General features: G+C 33.9%; 1 long non-coding RNA gene across 3 annotated transcripts in view; it reads right to left on the reverse strand.

The window, feature by feature from the left end:
* The window catches only part of LOC138335094 (uncharacterized), a 119,567-nt gene that overhangs the window by 60,105 nt on the left and 43,241 nt on the right, over window positions 1-16,221 (reverse strand). For 2 of the 3 annotated variants that reach the window (XR_011210236.1, XR_011210233.1), the window contains one exon: window positions 10,337-10,469. This is a non-coding gene — a long non-coding RNA (uncharacterized lncRNA). Of the gene's footprint in view, window positions 1-2,206; window positions 2,282-10,336; window positions 10,470-16,221 lie in introns of all 3 variants that reach the window. The other variant, XR_011210234.1, reaches the window with a different exon arrangement.

The following is a 16,221-nucleotide window of genomic DNA, read 5'->3' on the forward strand; positions in this document are numbered from 1 at the left end:
CAGGAACAGCGTGATTGCCGAAAATACTCTTTCCCTGAGACAAAAGTTATGTGTTCGACTCCCCCAGGAAAACTGCCGTAGATGACACAGCAACACCTTCTAGGACAACTCACGGGATAGCTTGATTACATATATGCAAATATGAGTTATGTTTGAAATGAAAGTATTATGACTTGAGTAATACGTTAGTAATTACAAAAGTCCGCTGTTTCCGGGATTTGAATGGTGTGAAATCTAAACAACACAATGAAGTGCCACTGGGCAATCATTTCTTTGTCGAATTTATTAGTACTAAGGTCAAGAACCAAGGTCAACGTTTATAACAACCATACCCTCCATGATGGTAACTTAATCTCTTTATGTTGCAATAATTTTATAAACATGTTTTTCTTTTGAATTATTTCATTTGAAATCTTTTGATATCTGACTAATAAAAAGATGCCGTATTATAAATAAACAGTCACAGTATCGTAATTGTATTTCAAAAACATGTGTTATAGGGATTTACAAAAGATATGGGAATCGATATTAAGCAAATTGGGAAATAAACTACAACATAGACTGTTTCGTCCTCCATGGACATGCCAGGTATGGAAATACAATATAATGAAGAAGGCTTACACAAAATTACATGTTGTTAATGATCAATTAAAATGATAGATCAATACTGATATGGAAAATTATTAATACGTAAAACTTGAGCCATATAATTAATATCAATAATTCATTTCAAGTGAACTATATAAAATGCACAGCTCCATAATGTTAAAAATATTTCTGCAATTCTCGTGGCATAAAGGCTCATAGATTTAATACATCTACCGTGATAATAGTAACGAAAGATAATTCAACTCCAGACTAGTACAAGTTACATATAATCAAAAATATTTTCATCAATTTTCAGAAAATAATAAAGCGTATATGGATTCTCCTGAAGAATGACACGACAAATTGTGCTTTCGATTTAATGATTTACAAAGATATCTCTGAAAATAGCTTTTAGTTTTGGCGTGTTAGGATTGATTTAAGTATTATTAGATCAAAATTTATGCAAAAAAAGTTACAGTACAAGTACATCATTACATAATTGATTAATTGACAATTAATCACTGTATTTATTTTAGGAATTTCACTTTGTATTTTTGGTTACATTACAACTTTTGTTAAATTCATTGCCATTTGCACTGTTATCTAGGAAATGGTTTATTTTCATAATTGTATTTTGGAATATTTTAAAACAAAGCAAAAATCAAAACTATCCTCTTAGTCTTTTGTGTATGATTTAGTAAAGCAACTATCATCTACAACTATAGATACTATTAAACAAATATGCCAAAGTTTGATGAAATACAATACAATCATCACCAGATATGAGAAAGGCAGCAGTTAATGATGAAATACCAAACAATTCACAGCAGAAAAACATCAAAGAACACATAAAAGGCCGTTAAGGAATATGTGTCAGCCTTATACATGCAGTGATGGTTGTGTATTGTGTCTTATGCCGTCAATGAAATCAAATCTGAGACAAAGAGCGCAATGTAATATTCTAACAAAGACAGGAAGAGCTATTTGAAATGGCTGTCAAAACCAGACTAAACAATACAAAGAATTCATTATAGATATCGGATCGTACATCAAATATTCTGAGCGTTATGTAATATGTTATGTGAAGAGTATTTTGACAGGAAAGGTTGATAAATGAAGATATATCAATGTCAAAGTGTTTCTGATACAAGGCCCAGGTGTTGGATTAGGCATGGCAGGATCTCATTTCAACAAACGTCAAGTTCGTCTTTTATTGTTCTTCTAGATATATATATATATATACATATACCTATCATCTTCAGTAGGTTGATAAATTACACAACGAAGACCTTTCAATATTTTATATAATTATACATATCATAATACGTTCACCTTTATAGAAGTCATAGTTAACATAATGTTAACTTAAGTTTTAAAAATCGATATAAGGTAAAATATAACGCTAATGTGAATATGTTTCAAAATAAATTAGAAAACAATCTGTAATATCAGAAATTCCACATACTGTATATGAGCGAGATTACCCTGTAACAGGTGGTACAATAGATAGCATATTATTTTATCGACCTTTTGCATAATGTTCTCTGTATCATTTCTGATGATAAACAAAGTTCCTGTGGTGAGTGTTTTTGACTAAATCTAAACAGATATTGCTCACATTTAGATCTGTTCGCCCTTTCGGTTCTGGTTAGATTGCTTTGATAGACGCTCCTGCTCCGTTTCATGTTCCTGACTTTAACAGAAAAAGAAAAATACACTGAATGTAATTACTGCCATATCGAAAAACAATAAAATTTAATATCTTCAAATGTACTTTTTATAATGAATATGCTGTGTTAAAAAATATGACGCTATGGAACATGCATTTTATTCAATGACGTGTTTAATCCAATTCCAACAACAATAACAACCTTCCCAATTGAAAGATTTGATAGTCCCGTTAAATGTGAATATTTTACAGTGCAGCTAATTCTAAGAAAGAAAATTATCATTAAGATGTCGAGTACTCTATAATATAACCTTTGAAAGTGTTCGAAACATAATATTATAATATTAATTTAGAATTATAAATATAGTAATATAATTTTTTTATATATATAGTAATTTGTTTTAGACAATATATGTCGCGAACAACAGTTTATAAAAAGAATATCAATATCGCATGCAAATAAGTTAGTATGAAAGCTCATGCATATTTCTCTTAATTGATGTGATTGAAAAAAAGTTTTTTATGAAACACCAATGAAAAAAGTTTTTTTATGAAACACCAACTATGTAATGAAAGTAATAATCAGAGGAAAAAATGTTGAATTGATCGAGGAAATACTAGTTATCAGATATTAGTAGTGTAAAATGAGATCAAGTTAAAAAGAATGATATTTAAATTGATAACAAAAGAAAGACAATCAATCACATGCTTAACACCTAATACCACTACATAGCGCTTCCACGTTAACACAACGTGAAAGTGATATCGTCAAAAAGGCTTATTTGGCTAACATCGACCATTCACCTTTACTGGAGTCCTATGTAGGATGCTGTCCGGCAACTTTCGATTTTATCATTGTGGTTTGTCTTTCCCCGAGACAACACTGGCCAATATCAACGTTATTATCTGATGGGACATTAGCAAGCAGTGTCTGTAGGCCTGAATGTCGGTCTATATCGACAACCCCAAGCCAAGCACCTGGGTAGGTCTTTTTACAGAAGACAGTGTCCCCTAAGTCTGCAAACTAAGTCAACCTTTACAGTGAACCATACATAAATCACCTTAACATTCATATCAAAGTATTGCATAAGTATGCTAAACGATCAAAATTATCTTGAAAGAAATCTTTACTTCAGGTAAATGTCTTAAAAATAAAATCCTTACTTCAGGTAAATAAAGCGCAATTCCCCATATATAAACCTCGAATCCCTCACCAGATTCGAAGGATTGTTTTCAAAACAACGAAGGACTGTTTTATTTGGCCATCATTATCAAAATGTATAAAATAAAATGATTGGAAATCTCATGTTTAGTACTTTCTCGTTTCCATATTATAGGAACAAAAACAAACAATAAACACGCTTAGACATCATGTATACTGTCGATGGAATCCAGTGAAAAACATACTGTTTAAATTGTGTTTGGATGAAAAGAATTAGGTTTAAAAAAATTGATAGTTGGAATCCAGGTCGACATTTTTAACCAATTTTGGTATTGATAATTTGCTTCTTTACAATCATTTTCCCATTGTTACGTCCGCAATGTTAGCACCAAAATAATACATTGTAAGATATATTTACTATAAAAAATTCTAATTGTAGGTAGTAAAAGAATTGTTTAAATATATAGTTTCAAAGGTGTTATATTAATTATTTTAATACATGTTATATTGATTATAAATGAATATTTCGTTAATGATGAAGGGAAGCAACTGTAAGATATCTCAATGCATGTCACATAAACATGAATAATACGACAGAAATAACTACATGTATTTAATACAACAACAGATATGCATGTTGAATCCACGATAAGCTTGTATGTCAATGTCCTGTCCGATGTTATCCAATAGAAATAATGCGTAGTTGTCTCCGAACGAGTACAAAACTCTATGGAATAACTCCGTGGCTTTCTATTTCACTTACATCACGTATGATTAACTAAATTGTTTTGGGGACGATGTGACATTCCTTTTTCATCCATACAAAGGTCTGTTCAGGTATATTGAGTAATGCACTTTTTCAAGTAAACAATACATTACTGTATAACGATCGTTTTAGATACCATGCATGCCGTATATCCACAACATAAACAATAAAGAACAGCATTATTTGTTTAAAAATGAAATGAGTAAGATTACTTTTAAAGAAAGTGGCAGTCGTGGTTTGCTATATTTAAGTTTAAGGTAGACATCACATCCAAAATAATGTGTTTCCGTATATACAAGATGATGAGTAAAAATTGATCTTTCTAGAAGATTAGTAGTTCTCCGTATTCTAAAGGTGACCTTCCTTTAATGACTCTTGATTATTTTATTGGTTATAAATCAAATCAAACAATTATTCAAATACTGACCATCTGGAATTCAAATACGAATGCCTCATTTTATACAGTTTATTAAATATTGCTTAACTAATGTCAAAAGTCAGTTGATTGCTTACCGATCAGATATTTGAAACAAGTGACATCATTTTTTATATACTACTATAAACCAGAGATGTACAACTTGTTAGTGAAATCAATATAACCAACTATCTATTAGACATATTAAACATGGCTAAGTGACACTCAGAGCTCTTTATTTGTTCCACTGTTTGATGATAGCCCTGTAAGACTAATTTGTTTTCGAGAACAAATAGAAGGAAAAAACAATCAAAATCAGCCTGGAAATGTCAAGGACATTATTTGAAATGTCGGAATTTCTTAACATGATCCAGGATCAAACGGCGTAGCCGACCCCGTGTTAGCTATGCTTTTCTCGTTTTCTATTGATCTCGGTGAAGTTTAAGATAAATTGTCAATAAAATGCCAGTGCCATTTGAAGTTTCAACCACAGACGTGCACAGTTAAATGTTTACCTCATCTCAAGCTTTCTTGAACTGCTGCTAAATGCATTTGCTCAAGTTTGCTTTACTGTTCATTGTTAATAGTATTAATTGTATGATTATCATAACTAAATTGTCTTTCGATAACACTGAACGACCGCGGTAGCCAATTGGTTAGATACCAGGCATTCTATTTGAAGACCCGATTTTCGGTGACACGACGCCAAGACCTACGCACGACATTTTTGATATACTAGCCGATGATGAGCGGTTTTTTCCTGCATATTCAGTTTATCTTCATTATCAAACAATATGACATCATATTACTTATATAATAATTGATCAGAATTAAATTACTGAATATGATAATAAAATCGACAGCAAATATTTGCGTTTTGGATTAAGGATGACCTAATAATTTGCAACAGTATCAACACTCTATTCTGTTTAAAGCACGTCAAAATAATAGAATAGGAAAACTTGGTACCAGCAGAAAAAAGGACCAACAATTGGTAATATATTGTGGTATATGAAAAGGATAAAACAACTGATATTTCATGAATGACAACATAGGTAGCAAGATCATGTAGATAACTATAGACGAAGTGGCTACATATAGATAATAAGGTGCATTTCGAAATACTTGTACAAGGAAAATAGAAACAGAGTGAACGACACATTCTCCATCGACGAGATCCAACAAAACAAAACGAAATATTAGGTAAGAAGACAATCTTAATTTATATTGCATATTTAATGGAGGTTTTTATGGTGATTAGAAGTACAAACCATCACCACACCACCATCCCCACACTATGGTGATGGTGGTGGTGGTGGTGTCGGTGGTCTGATAATGTAGAACGAAGTAACCTGGGCATCATTCAATTGAAACAGAAGGAAGCACGCAAGCAAGAAAGCTAGGAAGGGGAGAAAGAAAGAAAGAAGGAGCAATTGACCTACAGATGGATGAATGAACACTGAATGGTGATTAGATTCAATCCATTTTAACCGCCAAATGATTACAGCAACACCACAACCTCTCACCCAGTTAATCAGCAAACGTTTATGTTGTCAAGAAAAACATAAAACTGGCACACTTACTTGTAAAGTAAAGCGTCACATGATTAACCACACACCTCCTAACAAACTGTAAGAATTGGAACCATTCCAAGCCTAAGAGGATGAAGCGGATATAGCCCAAATTAGAGGGCTTTAGTTACCCTATTATCTTAAGATAATTTTGATGTCAATTACTCTGCCACTAAAATCGTCAATGTCAGGGATGGACACCATCTAATGCCTTTTCTCCTGTTCTATCATTTTCATACACACCTTCCTGATATACCAGCACAGGACGGCTCTCAGAAAAGCTGACAAACTTCAATTAGGGACTAACGAAAATAATCCTTTTCTTCGCTTCTTGTATAATAGCTGTGAAATAAACGTCGCCATTCGGCAAGGCAAAACTAGCATATATTGGAGTCTTGGGAAGGATATTAAAAGCCCGATCAAAATAATACAAAAAAGAGCGGCTACTGGTATGGTTTAAATGACCCATAAATCCATGGGAAGCATGTAATTAAAGTTAACCAATCAGATGGCGCAGGAAACAAATGAAGTATTATCAACTTGAATAATAAAAGTATCAGAATCAACATATCTTTAACCACGCTTTTTATATTGTCATGGACGTTTTCAAAGCGAAATGTTGAAAATACACCTTAAAGTGGGTTATTCTTTAACATTGAATATGAAGCGGATTTATTCAAATTGATCAATGCAGTCAATCAAAAACACGTACATGGAACACTTCTGTTCATTCAGAGAAAACAAATATATTTTTAATCACTTGAAGTGGACGAAACAAATTCAAAAAAATAATGATATCATTACCCTTAAGTATTAACTAAGTTGATAGATCTATGAGAAAGAGTTCCGTCTAATAATTTCTTCCCCACACTCACTCTGAACCATACACTGATCATAACCATAATGATCGTGCGTGCACCCTGTACACGTACCACTCTCTGTGCGAATTAATGGAAGATTTTAATTATCAAATGAAGCATTTTATGTGAGCGTGTAGCGTACAATAGGGACCCACATACGCGGTTAATTACACAATACTAGGGATACATCCTGTCTGCTCCACGAACAACTCCTGATAAGCGATTCAAACTTTATTATTAATTTTAATTGTTCCGGTTTTAACATGTTTTGAGCCCTTTATGAATTAGTGTTATTGAGACGGAATAAATCGAGTTATGAATTCTTCAGTTAACTCTATACATGTAGTTTTATTTTCATGACAGAATGCGGGAAATGATATATGACAAATAGGCATATGCTAACTACCAAAAGACGTATATAATAAAGGAAAATAATATTTTTTAAATTTTTTATTTGATTTTTTTTTTCAGAAATTATAAGCAAGCTAGACAACGAATAACGAATAAATGTCTAACTTTACTGTGTTTCAATAGCTACAATTGACGAATTACAATCATCTTGAAATGAAATGGAAAAAAAGTTTTAAAATGGTCAGAAATAAATAGATCTTTAAGCAACACTGTCACAATGCATAAATGCCAATGACGTACAAAGCGTGTACCTGACACTTCTCCAACAAATAAAGAAAGCTAACAGAAAACTTAAAACAAAGTCGAAGAAGCCTGCATGAATAGAACCTACAGCAATTACATTGGTACGTTTTGTAGAATTTGACAATAACATTCAGCTACCATGGAGGCATGATACTTATCCTGATCACGAAACACTCATTCTACTTAGGCGAGTCGTTACCATGGATATATCACAATAAGTTGACAAATTTTACCTACCATAAGAGAAACACATTGCCTTATTCTTTACTTTCTAAATACGCTACTGACCATGGCGACAGAACTATATACTGTTAATAATTACAACATAAGGTCGTTATGATCTAGTTGAGTCGCTTTGTACGTTGATGTTAAATGTATGCCCACTTAAGCGATTGCGCTCTGTCCCACGACTAACTGTGTCCCAGTCCCGCCATCTTATGGCCCAAGTGTGCCAACATCAATCACACCGTTATAGCAACGCGGAGACAATTCATGAAAAATTATGGGATATTGGTTATGAATGATATCAATATAACGCATTCTATGATTGGTTGAACTCTTGGGGATATGTATAACTTGATCTGCCAGTCATAATTATTGTGACAAAACTCAGAGCCTGTCGTAGGTGAAGGACGGTTCGGAAAGTGTTCAAGGATAGTGTATAGAAGGTCTGTATCCAAAGTACGTTAAAACACAAAGTCGTGACAAGATAGACACAATCACTATAGTAGTTTCATATTGTAAGAAGTACTATTCTTCTTAATACGGTGTATTAAAGTGTTTTCCTTCAATAAATGCAATCTCTTATCACAGGTAGAAGATGTGGCCTCTAAATGCTATCCGTTTCTTTATACAGTACAGGTGGTTTCTGGTGTATTTGCTCTTAGTACATTCCGTATTTTGTGGAGGATTCTGCATACAGATAGTTTGGGTACATGCATGAGTTACACTTCAGATGGTATCCTAGTAAAAGTTTATATCATTATAAATGAAATCTTTGTATTCACAACCACAAATGAATAACACATTTTATACCACCAATCAATTCCCATTTTACTATTTCTACAACACCAGTTATTTTAAAGCAGAAATGGCTTTAATGTTCACACGAGATTTCACTAAACACACTTAGTATTATCCCCTATTTCTTCATTATGCCATCATATTGTATCTATTTGTAGATAAGAACAATTATGATAAAGTGAAAACATTTCATTGCTTGTTTTTAAAAAAAATACATTGCTTTTTTATTTCAAGAAAAAAAAGGTTTGTTTTTACACTTGAAAACCCAATAGAGGAACTACGGTACTGTTAAGTAATCACACAGAGCTGATGTGACATTTAGCTGCATCATTAAGCATCAAGTGACGGTCCGCTGTGTGTGTGCCAGCACCACCAACACATAAGTATGTGGGCGGGGCGTTTAAAATGTCAATACGGGGATTCACCTTTTTTGTATTGTAGGGGCGTTTAAAATGTCAATACGTTGTCACGTTATGACGTATATGACAAAATGGCCGATATTTTAATATTGTGTTTTAGCGGTAAACGATCTAAAACAAATTCATTCATAACAACATTTGATGCTTTTTCACCATCTCTTATAAAAGTAGAACACACACATGGCAAACCAAAAATTAATTTAACGGTGTTTAAACGTTATATAAATCAGTATTAATAACACTGTGGCTCATCCTGTAATAAAACTATCCTTGGAAGTCTTCGATAAGTGAATAGTGGTTCCTGATACAAATTAATGGTGTCGACATATATATATGAAGTCATACATCTCTGATATTAAGTTAAGTTACGTTACCAGGATAATCTTATGCCCTTTTTACTGATGGCTTAAGATATCAAGATCGGATAGAAGAATATGGATTGATTTAGATTTCAATGTAAAATAACTTATATTCCAGATTGCCTACAAATAGTTCATACGTCGCTGTAGTACTACAGGTATTGTTTTGGGGATTTGAATGTTCGAGTCTAACTAATTGTCATGGATATCAGCTTAAAATTGGTAAGAGATTCATTAAAGAAAGGTATGCAAAACTTTGGCATAATTAAACGTAGGATAATCACATCTCAAAATATGAATAGCTTACATGACACAAAACAATTATGCAATTTCTTCTAAAATCAACATTTTGTTATTACATATGCAGCCATTTTTGTATTTGTTATCTTGATATCATCATTTTATTTATTTATGGTTCCAACATGTATTAAAATTTGATTATCACATTATAAACAATGTCTTCATCTGTAGTTAATCTCTGCCTTCTCTATAAAAGAGCATTTTAAGTCCATCGTGAGATTATCTGACTCTAGTGTAATACTATCGATCTTTATTAGGCTCTACTCGACCGACTGGAAACAAAAAAACAAAATATCAATAAATGAAAAAAAATATCACTGCTTTTTTTGCGTGTTTTGACATCGACATTTTCAGATAGAGAAACGATAGTGTTAGACAAGTTGTGAAAATCTCGTCCTTTCTGGCCCCTACGGACCTCGATCACAAGGGACTACGGACTCGTAATTTAATTATTTTATCTGGAGAACAATAACTGACGATCAGTGACTTTGCCTGGGGCAAATTTGGCGTTAATTTGCCTGAATTGTCGTATTTGATAGCGAACACTTACGATACACGACTTTGTGTAGGATACAGTAGCAGCCCATCGATTCCGCCATGCTCTGAAGCTTGCCTTTTGGGATGGGGTGGAAAATTCGATGACAGGAAAGGTGAAGGTATCCCAGTACATGTGGATGGTCGATCTATAATGAAAAAAGTAGAGGCGATAATGTTTAATAAACTATATGGTTGTGTTTAGTTAGAGAAGTTTGAATCAATACACAATACACGTTAGTCGTTCAGCATCTCCGCAAAGTCTCTCTATCCTGTCACGTTTCATCTATGTTCCCATCCACACTCCCTCCCACACTGGTGAACCGACTATCACGGCTAGGGGAGGGTAATCAGTGGTACTTAACGGACAGCGGAGTAAGTGACAAAACTGACAGTAATGATATAGATACACTATTTAAATGTTGGTATGACGTTCTAATCGGTTAACCATACAAGTAGATATGACAGGAGTTCCACAACGCTAAAAAATGTTTTAAAGTATCTTTAACAGGAGGAAAGGTGAAATCACTTAATTCACCTGAATTGGTATCTATTTTAATAATTATAGACAAATTCGCAAAAGAAATATATCTTCTACCTTTTCACAAACCGAACCTGATTTTTTTAATATTAATGATGCATCTGATTACAGTACAATGCTATATATTGATTTGCATATCAAATCTTCAAAAATGGGGAAAAACTTATCAAGGTTTAAATATATTATTTCCTTATTTTCTCGAGTAAACGAATATTCAGGATCTTAGCAGATATAATAGTTTCCTTATTTGATCACTTTTTAGATTAGTTTCGTGGTTTTAATTCAATATCAATTCAAATGATAAAAGTCAATCTGATGGATTTTATTTTTAACTTTCGAAGAGTATATAATGACACAGCATACAATCGGGTAAGGTGTGGGGGATCTTGCACTTATACTGATATATCCAAGCCCACTGACGACCGAGGAGGCATCATTCAAGAGTTACCAAGAACCAGACAAAGCGTTCATATGACCGTGAATGATATATGGGAATAAAATATGATTAATGTCAGAAAAGCTATTTTCCCCCTCTGAGGAAAACGATTTGAGAAAAAGCAGCGATGTAAAGATCTGATTTTCACACTTGTGATGTCGCAGTCATGCAGGTGTGATGGCTACCACAGCAGTCATATATACACATAACCTGGAGGGTCTGGTTAGCTTAAGGGGTAAAGCCGGATAAAAACTTCTCTGATAACCTCAAACACCAAAGCTATATAGATTTCGAAGATGAAATAAAATGAAAAACTTTTTTTCCGCAATATATTATCTTATTTGGAGCACATATTCTGATTTTTGTTTTGTTGGGTTGTTTGTTTGTTTGTTTTTTTAAGTGGTTTTTTTTCTGACCATATAAATGAAAAATGATGATGCCGGTATCATCTGCATGAAAACCTTAAACATCAAAGCCACATGGATTTAAAGATTTGGAAGATGAAAAAATGTAAAACTCCTACATATTATTTGATGCACATGTTTTTGTTATTTTTCTTTAGGAAAATTAAGACAATACAAAATATGAAATCAATCAAATCAAAATTTACTTTCTTCAAGATAAATTGCTAAAAGGTTCTAAACAAATTATAGATGTTCTCTAAGATTAATAAATTTTGACATTGTCAATAATGTCAACGTTAACACGAAAAATGAACTATTTATATTACAGCGACATGTACTCTTATTCCTACCGACCATGTCCCGTGCAACAGGATAATGATAGCGATTAGAAATCTTTGTTGACTGGCCGTTCGGAGTCACCTTTTAGATGGTGGTATCCTGTTTCCTTTAGCCATTTAGCGAGATTCGCGTATAGGAACTCAGTGCAGTATCGTATAATTATTGATGATCCTAATGCATTTCTGCCGATATATGTTCGTCGCTGTAACGACCCTTAATGTTATGCATCCATACCGATACCAATGTTCATAGAGATATTGCTGCACTGGGGATGCTAGGAATATCCAAAGACGTGTATGTTCAGTAGACTTCTACCATAAAGTAGCAAAACGACAACGGCAATTTCGGCCAATTCTGGAATTAGGATTCTGGTCATGTGCATGATCCTGCCCCCACTAAACACAAGCGATGGCAACAGACATCGGAAGGTCCTCATCCATCTATACACTCATTGGAGTCGGAAGCCCTTGGCAGCGGATGGCCCCATTCACGCACATCTAGTCAATAAGCGGAGTAATTTCTTCGGGAAGAATGCCAGACTCTAGTCGCGATACAATGCTTTAATTTTTTCTCGTGTTTCTCGAAGATGTAACACCAATTGTAAGGACTGAAAGGCAGGGGATTACTCTGTCCTTCCATTGTATTATGTGCGTGTTGCGAACATGGGCATGCTAGGAGCAAACAAAGCTGATCGGCTAGCGTGACCTTTCACCTGCTGAGACCAAACACGACCTCTCGTATCATTCAATTTGCTTTAGAAAAAAATTGACATCAATCACACGGGTTAAATTGAAATATCTCGATATGTTTTAACATAGTACACACAAAATAAAACGATTTAGATGGTAAAGAAATAAAGCAATTCGAAACAGGACGAGGATTGAGCTACTAATCCGGCCATACACTGACTCGATACACAACATATCTAGTGATGTCTTACTTTTAACAGATTTTCCACTGACCAGATAACTATTGGGTCAAACTTATCATGTTTGTAATCACCATATTTAATCTGATATCAAACCTGTTTAAATTTTACATAATAGATATTGCAGTAAGCTTACGTCGTTAGCCCCATTTTTATATAAAATAACCCCAAATTTATTATATTGCAAAAGTCAAAATTGAACATAAGATATCAAAAACATGATCATGTTCTCGCTATAATTATGGTCGCATTTGTAATTAATGATGTTTAGTGGGCATTGTTACGTTCTTTGCTTACTTTGACAAAAAGCAGGATGGTGAACATAAACCGTGTCATTTTCATACAATAAACCTAGTATTTAAATATTCCACAACACACACTAATGAAAAGAAAATGTTTTACTAAGAATCTGACCTACGCTTTTAAGTAAAGTTAATGTATCAAAGAAAGATAACATTTGTATCACAACAGTAAAATCCTGTGATTTGGACTGTGGAATGGTGACGAACCAGGAGTATATTAACGTGTAACGTACAGGCAATGTCAGGATATTTAACTGAGGTATTGTATGGTAATTAATGCGTAGTGAATTGTGGCGTGAATTTGAAATGATTATCTAAAGCTAACAGAATAATAGCTTCAATAGATTACGTTGCCATGGGGTCACGTGTGTGGTATGTACAAGCAATTCGATATTTTAATGAAGTCAAAATGTGTTTTTAAAACTTCGTCCTAAAGCCGTACTATTTCACTGATTGCGGGAGGATATAGAACAAATCACCGCATGTCATGAATGATAGTTGTTATTCAAATACTGTCACGGTTGTTTATTTTCATGCATCTTCTTTTCTTTTTACGTTTGATATGAAACACTTAAACGGAATTCTATGATTTAGGTTGCTCGATGGATATTAAAGTCTCCTTGAAGTGTTTTACTCCTCGCATCAGCCTTAGCATTACCGTGACACGGTTTCCGATTTCAAAGTCTTTGTCCAAGCTTGGCGGCTTACTTGTAGACCATTCTTAACAGACACACTAATGGCTAGAAGCAATTTAAGTGAACGAAAAGAGGTGTCTTGCTGCAATTCGAACCAATGTTCAGCAAAATGAACTGTCAAGTACGCTATGATTTCGCTAGGATGGTGGCGAGAAAATGATAGGTTAGTTACGAGCTAACTTCTACATTGGCAAATGCGGGACTTTAAAAGCCTGTATTTTGCAGCTGTTGGTAGTATCTGCTCACGAAACGGAACTAAATCATCGAAGCTGCGTAGTAGACCTGAAACGAGAGGGGATAGTCCGTTGGCACAAAACGTTAAAGATGGTGTCAGCAAAATAACTGGCGCCCTCGGAGTCCACTCGGCATCGTCAATTTAGTCTACAGTCGAGACTAAAACTCTCAACCCACCAAATTCAGATACGTAAATTTGCTTGATAGGAGGAGAATCAATTGAAATCTTAATGTTATAGATCCCAGGAAGCTAGTAGTTTTCATCATACTGGGTGCTTGCCAAAAGTTTGCCTCAACAGTTACGTAACAAATTGTAGCTTTACATACACGTTATCAATATTTAGTTCCTGAAATAAAACTCTTTCGGCGAATAATTCAGATTTTAACAAGCTCCATGCGATCAAAAAATTATAGGGTTGAGCTCGTGGGAAGTTGGGGAAAGTCCAAAAAGACTTTTTTCTTAACTTTTATAAGAATACATGAACGTTGAGCACATACACCTCTTTATCAAGTTGGCGAGTGTCCCATGTCGAAGGATTGTTATTTTACAAAGTCTGTCCCAGTCATCATATCAGAACTCAGAACTTATGTTATTTTTTCATAATTTATCAATGTAATAGAAAAAGAACTATTTATATTCAGAATTGCAATCCACGGAAGAAAAACTAAATATCTCATTTTTTTTTCTTTTAATTTTTAATTATTGCTCATGCTTTAAAATACGACGAAATTAGCCAGATGGGATTGACATGCATCTCTTTTGTTTTTACAGGAAATACATTGTGGTTACATAAGCAATTTATCAAAGTAATAACTCACATGACTGATATGTATACATTTATAATGCGTTGACAAAATTGGCAGAGCATAGTCATTAACGGTCAGACCAGTCCCAGAGTAATTGAGGATGACAATAGCTTGATCGACCTGACACAGTTACATTACACCTTGATAATAAGGAGGCCCACCTCGGTCTGATCGATATCACCATTATAACCTTTACTGTTACCTGGTCATTATATGGGCACAGTGTCAGCAACAATATAACTGTCTAACAAACGAGCCCGGGTGTTGTAAAGGTGTTATAGCGAAAACAGTAAAACAGGCCTCGACAAGGGCAGGAAATCAGGACTGCAAATTATGGGAAATCGTAGACATATCTGAAGACGTAATGTTGAAGTTGTCAGATGTGTCGCCCTAGCCGTCTAGACACACAAGTTGGGAGTTCTAAACCAAACCAATGCATTAAAGACACGATCAACAACTTAATAAAAAGACAAGAATCAATTAATATCTATGTGAAATCCTGCATAAATTATAAAAATATAATTATAAATATTACATTTTTCTGTTTATTTTTTGCAGAACAAATTTCAAAACGTTACAAAGGTCACAAACAAAATTGCCAAGACGATAAATTATAAAATATATTTCAATGCATGGTAGTTTACAACACCTGTGGCATGGTAAAGACAACAAATGAGAATGTGTTTGGATCAAAATTTAATCAGCTTTATTTTGCATTAAGTTATACAAAAGATGACAAATATGTTTGATCCAACATCTAACACAAAAACAAATGAACGAGATCAATTTTACTGAGTCATTATGTAAAAACAACAGACGTATTGTTCATAATCTTGCTAATTATATAATTACTGTAATGACGTTCTTAGTATGGTCAATTAAACCGGCTAATTATTTAGTAATGATATCATCAGCAATTACAAAAGCACAAGCCATTCATAAAACGCCTGAATGAACTAAACAAAGTATAAACACTATGACCTTCAACTTTAAACTTATTGCGTTTTTGTGCCATATGTAGAAGTAGACTATACAGCAGTAAAAATTCATTACAACACTCAAGGTCATAGGAGGACGGATGTCTGTGAGTACATATAAACAGTACAGAACAATAGCAGTAGACTGGAAAGAATGGCGCTATCGTAAGAGTTACCCAAAAGGAAGCAGTTGAGGTCAGTGACATTATATCGACTGTCTGTCACACAGACAACTGCC

This window comes from Argopecten irradians, chromosome 1 (genome assembly GCF_041381155.1).
Source record: "Argopecten irradians isolate NY chromosome 1, Ai_NY, whole genome shotgun sequence".
NCBI lineage: Eukaryota > Metazoa > Mollusca > Bivalvia > Pectinida > Pectinidae > Argopecten > Argopecten irradians.